We start from the raw sequence: 10800 nt of genomic DNA on the forward strand, positions 1-10800 counted from the left end.
GCAGGAAGGTGTTTTAATTTATATTTCATTACAGCTACAGAAATGTTTTGCTCTCTTAGGAATATTTCTTTTTCTATATTGCCTTCTCCAAAGTTTGAGTCACTTGGTTGCTTTATGGAGCCATAACCCTATGAAACTTGTTTTGCTATTAATTTTCTATAACTGATGAAAATTGAGGACAACTGCAGAAACTTTTTGATATTATATATTAATTGATTTTTTTTTTTAAATCAGGAAAAAACCCAAATATAATACTCTGGAAACTGTCACTTTAACATAGGTGGTAGAATAACAATATAGTAATTTTGCCTTTATTTTTACCTGTATGCAACAAATAAAGTTAGAAAATAATTAATCCATTTCTAAAACTAATGTAGCAAAGAAACTTAATGAAGTTATTTGACTAAAGAAAACATGTTTTACCAAGTTAAAACATTTAGTATTTGACTTTTAGAAGTGTTGGTCCACTTAGTTGTTTAAGAATTTAGATTCTATTTTGACTAAATTTTTAAAATAAAATTTATATCAGGCCAATAGCAATTTTGCTTATAACGTTTTAAATTAATTGATTAATAATGGAAGAATGGTTCCTTTTCAACACAGAGATGTTTTCCTTATATAGTTTCTGCTATATTTTGTTATATGTCTTGGTAATGTCAACCCCAGGAAAGAAGATGCCTACTAAGAAGGGCTCCTGGTGGCTAACTGGGCTCAAATTTGAAAACATAGCCTAGCTGTTTCTAAAGAGAGGCCTCTCCCACAAGCTGCACTTCAGGAAGATGATCTCACTGACCTGCCTGCCTCCTGCACTGAACTGCTTGCTTGCATTCTGTACCTGCCCTCTGAATCAACTCTTATAAAAGAGTTCCTGGAGTCATATTTCAACCAACAGGGTTGAGAATGCCCCATCCAATCAGAACTGTGCAGCTATACTCCCCCACCCCAATAAGGATCTTCACTGCTCAAAGTGGCCTCACTCCAACCAATCAAGACAGTGCTTTTTGGATCAATCAAACTATGAGGATTTGGAATCCTCGTTTGCATGAGGACAGACATATCAAGGATCAGGGGTGGGGACTTCTCTATAGAAATCAACTCCCATTTGGCTTGATGAGCACGCTTTCCCTTTCCACTGAAGACTGCTTCCCTGGCTGTAGCTGAGACACCAAAAACATTTTGCCAGACAAGAGCAGAGCAAAACAGAGCAAGTAGAGTGGACTGGAGCAAAGCTGTCTCGCCACAGAGGGCCCTTACCTGAGGGCCGTTCCACAGCTGTGCTGTTTTGTAATTGAGCTGTAACACTATTGAGCAGTTCCACAGCTGTTCTGTATCACTGTTGAGCTGTTTGCCCTGAATCAAGTTTCCTTCTTCACTGCACCCCAAATTGGGGATTCCTGTTGACATTGAATCAACACCAACAATCATCGATTGACAGTAATGAAGTTACAAAATTAGTTTTAAAATTCAGAGTGTCGTGCAGGGTGTCAGGCGGGGTCTCTGGTCCCGCTCCCCACATAAGAACGCAGGACATGGTGAGGCCAAAAAGGAACACCCACGGAGCCATAGGTAGGGGAGTCACACCACTATACTCTTGCTGGCGGCTGGGTTGGAGACACAGGAAACAGGAGCCACACAATTCTCAACCCTCACTGCGCTGCTTGCAGACTCAGCCACCATCTTCTTGCTAGCTCCCCCTTTTCCTGCTAGCCTAGCCACGGCAGTTATATTAGTGGCCAATGGCTCACTGGTTACAGCTGATGGCCAACTAGCCACAGCTGATGGCAATTTGATCACAGTCGACGGCCATTTACTAACTGAGCCAGCACCTTTCTATGTGAGGCCGAGAGCCTGGAAACTGCTTTTTGGGGCTCTGTCCCCACACTCCACCCCTACAGGGTCTCGCCTCACAATCTACGCGACAAGCGTCTTCCACGAGGGTCCCTGTGCGAGGAGCCTGGAGGTGAAAGCTATTTCCTGGACACAGCCAAGCTCTCTGGTCACAGCCAGGGTTTCTCAGGGCACCACCAGTACTTTTGGGCACAGCCAGACTTCCTGGACTTCTTAGGGTACCACCAGTCTCCCTGGGCACAGCCAGGGTTTCTCAGGGCACCACCAGTACTTTTGGGCACAGCCAGACTTCCTGGACTTCTTAGAGTACCACTAGTCTCCCTGGGCACAGCCAGGGTTTCTCAGGGCACCACCAGTACTTCTGGGCACAGCCAGACTTCCTGGACTTCTTAAGGTACCACTAGTCTCCCCGGGCACATGAGGGCCTCTCAGGGCACTGCCACTCTCTCAGGCCTCTCAGGGTACCGTGCTGGAACAACAGCGGCTCACAGTCAAGGTGCTTACATATTCTCGATGGCGACCGGTCAAGACACAAAAGCAAACATCCGCCAGTTCCAGTACATGGTGGTATGTTCCCAAGCAAACAGTCAAGTTGTCCATTAAACTAGGGATGGAAGGCAATTCCCCATAGTCATTTGCCAGGGCTGTCCTGGGGGTGAGGGATGACCTTGACCTCACCCTCAGCTCCCACGGAGGACTCAGCAAGTGTTTCCTCCTGGGACTACAAGTCCTGCATCCGGACTGCCTCAGCAAGCACTTCCCAGCTCACACGGCCGCAAGGACCTTCGCTTTCTCCAGCCTCTGCTGGTTGGGGAACCGTCCATGTCTTTCCACCCCTCCACGGGGTCCAGCTCTCCAGCAGCTGCTCCTCCTCGTCTTCCTGAGACTGAGTGTTCATACGCACAAACTGCTCCATGTCTTTCAGAGAGCTTTGGTCGGCACCGTATCCTGCTCACAGCGCCATGTGTCATGCGGGGTGTCAGGCGGGGTCTCTGGTCCCACTCCCCACACAAGAACTCAGGACATGGTGAGGTCAAAAAGGAACACCCACGGAGCCATAGGTGGTAAGGGAGTCATACCACTATATTCTCGCTGGCGGCTGGATTGGAGACACAGGAAACAGGAGCCACACAATTCTCAACCCTCACCGCGCCGCTTGCAGGCTCAGCCACCATCCTCTTGCTAGCCCCCATTTGCTGCTAGTGTAACCACAGCAGTTACATTAGTGGCCAATGGCTCACTGGTTACAGTTGACGGCCAACTAGCCACAGCTGATGGCCATTTGATCACAGTCGACGGCCATTTACTACCTGAGCCAGCACCTTTCTATGAGAGGCCGAGAGCCTGGAAACTGCTTTTTGGGGCTCTGTCCCCACAAGGAGGATTTTAGAGATTCTGTGGAGTGCTGACAATGAATATAATCTACTGTGAGTTCTGTTTTACCAATCTTTTGATACAGATTTTATTATCACCAACTTGTGATTATGAAGATACAAGAATAACTGTATTTGTATAGACATTATAGTATATAAAATTCTTTGACAAATTATTACAAATCATTACAAAACTTATTGAAATGATGGGCACTATATTCCCACAAGCTGAACAATGAACAATTATGGATTCATAAAACTAGACCAAATCCAATGTCTTGGATTCAGATGCAATACTCTTTTCCTAGAGGTCACTGTCTCTTAACGAAGAATGAAGGCACGTTCAAGTATAATACAAATTATTTTCTTGGCTTAAGAGTAATGTAAACAAAAAATGAATGAAGGACTCTCCAAAATAAAAGCTCTTTTCAGTGTCATTAAATACAGGAAAGAGGAATGCAGTACAAATCATATAGCTTAATTTAGACTCATTTTCTAGTTGGTCAAGGTCGATTCATAAAAGTCCCACACTATTACATAAGATTAAAATGTCTTATTCGTAGCAGCAAACATTTGACTACTTGTGTTGATAATCTTTAGTACTTTGAAACTTCAACCCTTTATGAATAAAATTCTGAGAATTAACTGCTATTACAGCTTCTGTAATTAATCCTAAATGGAGGAAGATGTAGAAGGCAGATGTATTAAAGTTTCCTTTTAATTGAGCACAGCTTTTTACTTGCCATAAATATGTTCCTTAAGTTATGAGGCAAAAAAGTATCTTGAACAAGAATCCTGCTCTTTGATGAATTAGAGCATTTAGTGAAGAGAAGTGGTGCCAAGAAAAAGTTCAGAGAGATGTTTATTTTTATAGAACTCATCTCGCCGTTAACAAGAATAATAAAATGAGTGAATCATATAATGCAATTGGATCCTGGTCTTGGCAATTGTGCAGCCATTTACCCCTCAGTAACAACTTGGGAGCTAGAGCTCAGCCGATTTGGGGTGTTGATTTCTTACAGGGGCATATTTATGTTGTAGATGAAGCGCAGGCTGCTTGGAAGGCTTCAGATGGTTCTATTGGGTTGAGGATTAATGAGGTTAAATTAACTCAGTCACTTAATGCACATTTTATTGAAGTACAAGCTGTTCAGACTATTGCAGTTAATATGAGTAACCCAGAATGTTGCCAGTTAAATGTAAGTTACACATCAGGGATGCCAGGGTCATTAGTGACAGGAAGAAAGCACTTTTATTTGGTCAGGACACTTATAAAGGCATTCTCATGTTTAAATACACACACACACACACACACAGATTTTTTTTTTTCCCTCCAAAATGTCATTCATTTAGGGGTTTGATTGTTACCTAGGGTGGGATGATCTCTTAGCTCTAACTACTTTTGTCCTGACTTTAAAGAGCAAAATGCTGACTTAAGAAAGATAAGTGAAATGAACAAAAGTTTTCTTTCCCTGTGAGTAGTGCATGTGAGGAACATGTTGGGAAAGCTGTTTTGTCTTCAGCACTTACGATATCATAAAAACAATGTCCTGAAAAGCTCCCATGTTGAGAAGATATGAGTCAGGCATAGACGGTGAAGTCCTAGCATCCATTCATCCACTAATTCATTCACTTCATGTTTATTGAGCACCAAATATGTGCTACAACTTGTGCCAGTGCTGGAATACAGTAGTTCTAACTCCCTTAGGTTTAGTATGGTTACTGGTTTCTGCAATTAAGTATATGTATCTTATGTTCTCCGGAGCTTTGTGGCTTCCTGTGGAGTATCCACAGGTATACTGTTGGATCAGAAAATCATTTCAGTTTGATGTAGTCCTATTTATTTTTTTTCCTTTGTTTTCCTTGCCTGAGGAGACATATTAAAAAAAAAATATATTACTAAGAGTGATGTCAAAGAATTTACCATCTATGTTTTCTTGTAGGAGTTTTATAGGTTTGGATCTTACATTTAATCCACTTTAAGTTTATTCTTATATATGGTATAAGAAAGTGATCCAGTTTCATTCTTTTGAACATATCTGTCCAGTTTTCCCAACACCATTCATTGAATACACTGCCTTTAGCATATTATATATTCTTGCCTCCTTTGTCATAGATTAGTTGACTATACAGACGTGGGTTTATTTCTAGGCTCTCTATTCTGTTCCATTAATCCATGTGTCTTTTTTAATTTTTATTTTATTTATGCCAGTACCATGCTGTTTTGATTACTATGGACTTATAGTATAATTTTGATATAAGGTAGTGTGATGCCTCCAACTTTATTCTTTCTCAAGATTTCTTTGGCTATTCAGGGTCTTGTGTGGTTCCATATAAATTTTAAAATTATTTGTTCTGGATCTGTGAAATATCCCATTGGTATTTTGATAGGACTTGCATTGAATCTGTATATTGCTTTGAGTAGTATGGACATTTTAATGATATTAATTCTTGCTGTCTCTGAGTACAGTATATTCTTCCATTTATTTGTATCTTCTTCAGCTTCTTTCTTCAGTCATACAGTTTTCCAAGTACAGGTCTTTTACCACCTTGGCTAAATTTATTCCTGGGTAATTTATTCTTTTTGATGCTATTATAACTGGAATTGTTACCTTAATTTCTCTTTCTACTAGTTCGTTGTTGGTTTTACACAGTGAAGGAAACTATCAACAAAGCAAAAAGATAACCTACTGAATTGGAGAAGATATTTACCAATGATATATCCAATAAAGGGTTAATTTACAAAATATATAAGGAACTCAGACAACTTAACACCAACAAACAAACAAACAATGAGGTTAAAAATTGGCAGAGGACCTGAAGAGACATTTCTCCAAAGAGGACATATGGATGGCCAATAGAAATATGAAAAGATGTTCAAAATCACTCATCATCAGGAAAATGCAAATTAAAATCACAATGAGATATCACCTTATACCTGTCAGAATGGCTATGATTAATAAATCAGCAAACAAGTGTTGGTGAGGATGTAGAGAAAAGGGAACCTTTGTGCACTCTTGGTGAGAGTGTAAATTGGTTCAGTAATTATGGAAACTGATTTGGTGGTTCCTCAAAAAATTTTAAATAGAACTACTGTATGACCCAGCAATTCCACTTTTGGGTATTTATCTGAAGAAATCCAAAACATTAATTTAAAAAGATACATGCACCTCTATGTTCATTGCAACGTTATTTGTAATAGCTAAGACATGGAAATAACTTAAGTGTCCATTGATAGACAAATGGATAAAGAAGTGGTACATATATACAATGGAATATTACTCAGCCATAAAAAAGAATGAAATTTTGCCATTTGCGAGAAGATGGATGGACCGAGAAGGTATTATGCTAAATGAAATAAGCCTGACAGAGAAAGACAAATACCATATGATTTTACTTATATGTGGAATTCAAAACACACACAAAAAAATGAACAAACAAAACATAACCAGACTGCCAGAAACAGAGAACAAATTGATGGTTACCAGATGGGAGGGCACTTGGGGAATCTGGATGAAAAAGGTGACAGGATTAAGACGTACAAATCACCAGTTATGAAACAGTCACATAAGTACCACACACTAACCAACTGTGTGACTGGAACTCCTAAAAACTATCGGGGGTGTAAAGTACAACATAGGGAATGCAGTCAATAATATTGTAATAGCTATGTGTAGTGCTAGGGAGGTACTAGACTAGGCAGGGGGCTCACTTCATAAGTTATATAAATGTCTAATTACTATGTTGTATACCTGAAACTAAAATACAATTCTATGTCAACTGTCATTGAAAAACAAAATTTAATCATTTCAAATGGTCACAAAGTAAATAAGCCCCTTAGGTGATAGAATCTAATATTCCTATGAATTGCTCCATTTTTATTCTAGAAATCAAAGAGAAGTTAAGAATATCGTAAAGGAAAAACCCTCCTATACCAAAGGACCCAAACGAATACTTTTCTAACCTTCTGTGTAACGTACTTTAGACCTTTCATAATGTATGGAATCTCATCACCTATTCCATTTCCTATAGGCTGAACTACTACTTGAAATGTCCCTTTTACTTTCAGGCCAGGCACTGGAAAAAATAATCCAGAGTGTATCTGCAGAAAAGATCTCTCTCTTTCTCTGAATAAAGGGCCTGTGGCAAGGCTCCAGGACTCGATGTGCATACTTGTCTGGTACAACTGGTGTACCAGGTTACTACTTGTCTCCATCCCTAGCCCAGCATTCCCCTGGTTTGCAAGCAAGGCTTTGCGGTCCTTACTGAGAACAGGGCACTGAGAAGTGCTTGCTAGAGGGAAGAAACATTACAATTTCCAACCACCACTACAGTTTTATTGTTCTCCTTGTCATTTCCCTACAGTTATCTCCTGATAACTCTCCAGTTGAAATTCACAAATGGTATTTGTTTAATACAACATATTTTTATTTCCTGCCAAATGCTTTTAGCCTCTTTAAGGACTGTACCTGACTCTGTCCCTTCAGGCATTTGGGGGTGGCAGGAAGAAAAAGAGATAAAGGACAAATAAAATCATAGTGGTACAAAGTAGTATTTAGTGAGATAGCCAAGACACACATATATCATAGCTCCTGGCTCACAGGTACTTGACACATTCTAATTTCTCCTTTGCCCGTCTTTCGTATCTGCTTGGAGTAGGCGTGGTGTATACAGAGCTTTGAAAAGCAGCCAAAGATCTTTGCCTTTAACTTGGTTGGCTATCAGAAATTACTGAAATTTATTTCCCACAAGAAAATAAAACCATGGAATAAAAGCAAAAATTCATACATTAACTATAATTATGAAGTATTTTTAATATATAAACTCAAATTTAAAATATGCCTGGAGATGTTTAATGTCGAATCATTTTTTTCCTATATTCTGTATGCTTAAACTTAAGATTAATGCTTCTAGATGGGTTATTCATTAAGAATTAAAAAGTATGTATTTGTTCAAATTATATAAAATTCAAGTAGAATTTTAAAAAACTATGCATGCTATAAAATTAAGATGAAATATTTCTAAAATTGGAAGAAAAAGGAAAATGACCAGAGATTTGTGAAACTTTAACTTTCAAAGTATGATAGAAATATATAAGATAAACAAAGAAATATGTAAGAAAATTGATGTGTTCAATTTTCAGAATAAAATATTGAAGTATGCTATAGACATAATGATGGTAGATATGATATCTCTTCAATATGATGGCACTGACACTGAGAAGAAACAGACGTATTGAGATCTGGGGACAAGGTCTGCAGATTATAAGTCTATCTTACACTGAAATACTCTGTCGTTTAATATGGAGCTGAAATAGAACCTTGAAAGAAATAGAATGGTATTTTTTTTTCTTTTTGGTATTTTTTTGATATTGAAGCTTACTTTCAGTGAAAGTATACAAACATAGTAATTAATTTTTCCCTTATTGTATAAAGTACATTATATATACATATTATGCATAGACATTCATATATATTTCTCCTTTATTATATAACTGATATTTATGAACTTATTATTTGTCTCGTAGGATAATTAAGGAAAGTGAACACAGTGTTTTGTTAGAAAATAATTTAATTGTTGGGAATAAGGAAGTGTACAAAAAACAAGTTAGAAAGAGTAGATTCTTTAGTATGAGTCCAAAAGATTCGTTATGGCTTAGGTTTTCACAATTTCTTCCTTTCTCTCCCCCCCCCCTTTTCTTTTTGATATTAAAAAACTTTATAAGTTCAGTGACTGTTCTGCCAAAAGAGAAGCCAAATGGCATACAATGGACCAGAGATGAGGGGTGAGGGAAGTGGCCAGGAATCCCCTCGAAATGCTCGTAATTATCAACATGAAAGTGTCAGGGGAAGGAGAAGGGAGATGCACACAAGAGCGAGAATTCCAAAAAAGTTGAAATAGTGAGGGGAGAGAACTCCCTGAAGACCCTGGAGGACTTCGCAGGTGAAAAGACAGCAATCATTTTCTTTGTGGAGGAACACAAAGGAACGGGAGGAACACCCACTCGGCTGCAAACTCTGGAGACTCAAGGCTGAGGCTAGGGATTGGGGGCTCCCCAGACAGCATCACAAGAAGGCCTCACACCACTCTCAGAGGCACCTGAAGCAGTCCTGGGACTGCTTGGCATTGGTGCTGCATGTGTCCTTTAGCCATTCCTGAAAGAGGACTTCATCTTTCTTTAGTGCCAGAAACTGGCCAAGGACCACAAAAGCCTTGTCAAATCCCCTTTCCTCCATCTTCTTGCCCAGGACTTCCTCAGTCCCAGCCAGGCTCCCCACTGGCTTTCCCCCCCATGCGCTCTGCCTCGAAATCTTGGTGCTTTTGGGAGATTGTCATCTTGATCAGGATTATTCGGCAGCTCCAGTTCCTGTACCGGCTATTCCAGAATATATTTCTTATTCCCCCCCTTGTTTCTCCACTCTCTTTTTCTATAAAAGTATTTTGCTGGATTGTTCATGTTAGCTGACACTAGTTCAAAAAACAAAGAATTTGAAAAGAATTTCAGCTGATAATTTTTAGAACTAATACGTAAGATTCATAGTAAACTATTTGAATGATATTAATACAGAGGACAACCTAAACCTGAAAACCTGTGTATTCTAGTTTAAAGAAAGAGTAAATAATAAGTAAAAGTATAAATGAGATAATTTTTATGAATAAAAGGTTTGTGGTATATGGAGGTATATAACAGTACATAATATATAATAGAGGAAGTTGGCTTATAATTTGTGCCAGGGAAATCTTCCCCAGGAAAGTGCCATTTCAGTTGAGATTGCAGGATAAATAAGAGTCAACTAAGCAAACAAGGAAGGGAAGAATGTTTTGTGTGGTGGGAACAGCATGTACAAAAGTCTTGGCTGAAGGAAATATAGCATGTGTTATGGGTTGAGTTGTGTGTCTCCAAAAGATATATTGAAGTCTTAATTCCCAGTACATTATTTAGAAATTGGGTCATTTCAGATACAATTAGTTGTTAAATGAGGTCATACTGGAATAGGATTGGCTCTTAATTCTGTATAACTGGTGCCCTTATAAGAAGATGAGAAGAGACACATAGACACAAACAGACAGATGAGGAGACAATATTATGTGACATGGAGGCAGAGATTAAAGTTGAAGCTGTAAACTAAGGAACGTCTGGGTTCCTGGCAACCACAGGACACTAGGAAGAAGCCAGGAAGGAGTCTCTGCTGCGAGTGTTAGAGGGAGGTGTCTGTATCGACACTTTGATTTCATACTTCTTGCCTCCAGAACTCTATGACGATACATTTCTGTTCTGTTATTTTAAGCAACGCTGTTTGTGGTATTTTGTTATGACAGCCCTAGGAAACTAATATAGCATATTTGATAAAATAAACAAAACTAATGTAGCTGAAGATGGAGACTAAGGATCAGGGGCAGGACAGGATGGCAAGGGATGAAGACATGCAAGGGATGAAGATCTTGCCTCAGTATAGGCGTTGTATGTCATGTTAAAGACTTCGATCACCAAGATCAACAAGAGTTACCACTTAGAACTGAATAATTTCAAACAAGTAGTGAACTTGATTAATTTGTGTTTTGAAAAGATTAATCTCGA

The 10800-nt window shown here is 39.0% G+C and overlaps 1 pseudogene; it reads right to left on the reverse strand.

The window, feature by feature from the left end:
• Positions 1-9286: 9286 nt before the first annotated feature.
• Positions 9287-9557, reverse strand: LOC117026280 (barrier-to-autointegration factor-like; annotated as a pseudogene).
• Between the last annotated feature and the right edge of the window lie 1243 nt (positions 9558-10800).

Source organism: Rhinolophus ferrumequinum, chromosome 8 (genome assembly GCF_004115265.2).
Source record: "Rhinolophus ferrumequinum isolate MPI-CBG mRhiFer1 chromosome 8, mRhiFer1_v1.p, whole genome shotgun sequence".
NCBI lineage: Eukaryota > Metazoa > Chordata > Mammalia > Chiroptera > Rhinolophidae > Rhinolophus > Rhinolophus ferrumequinum.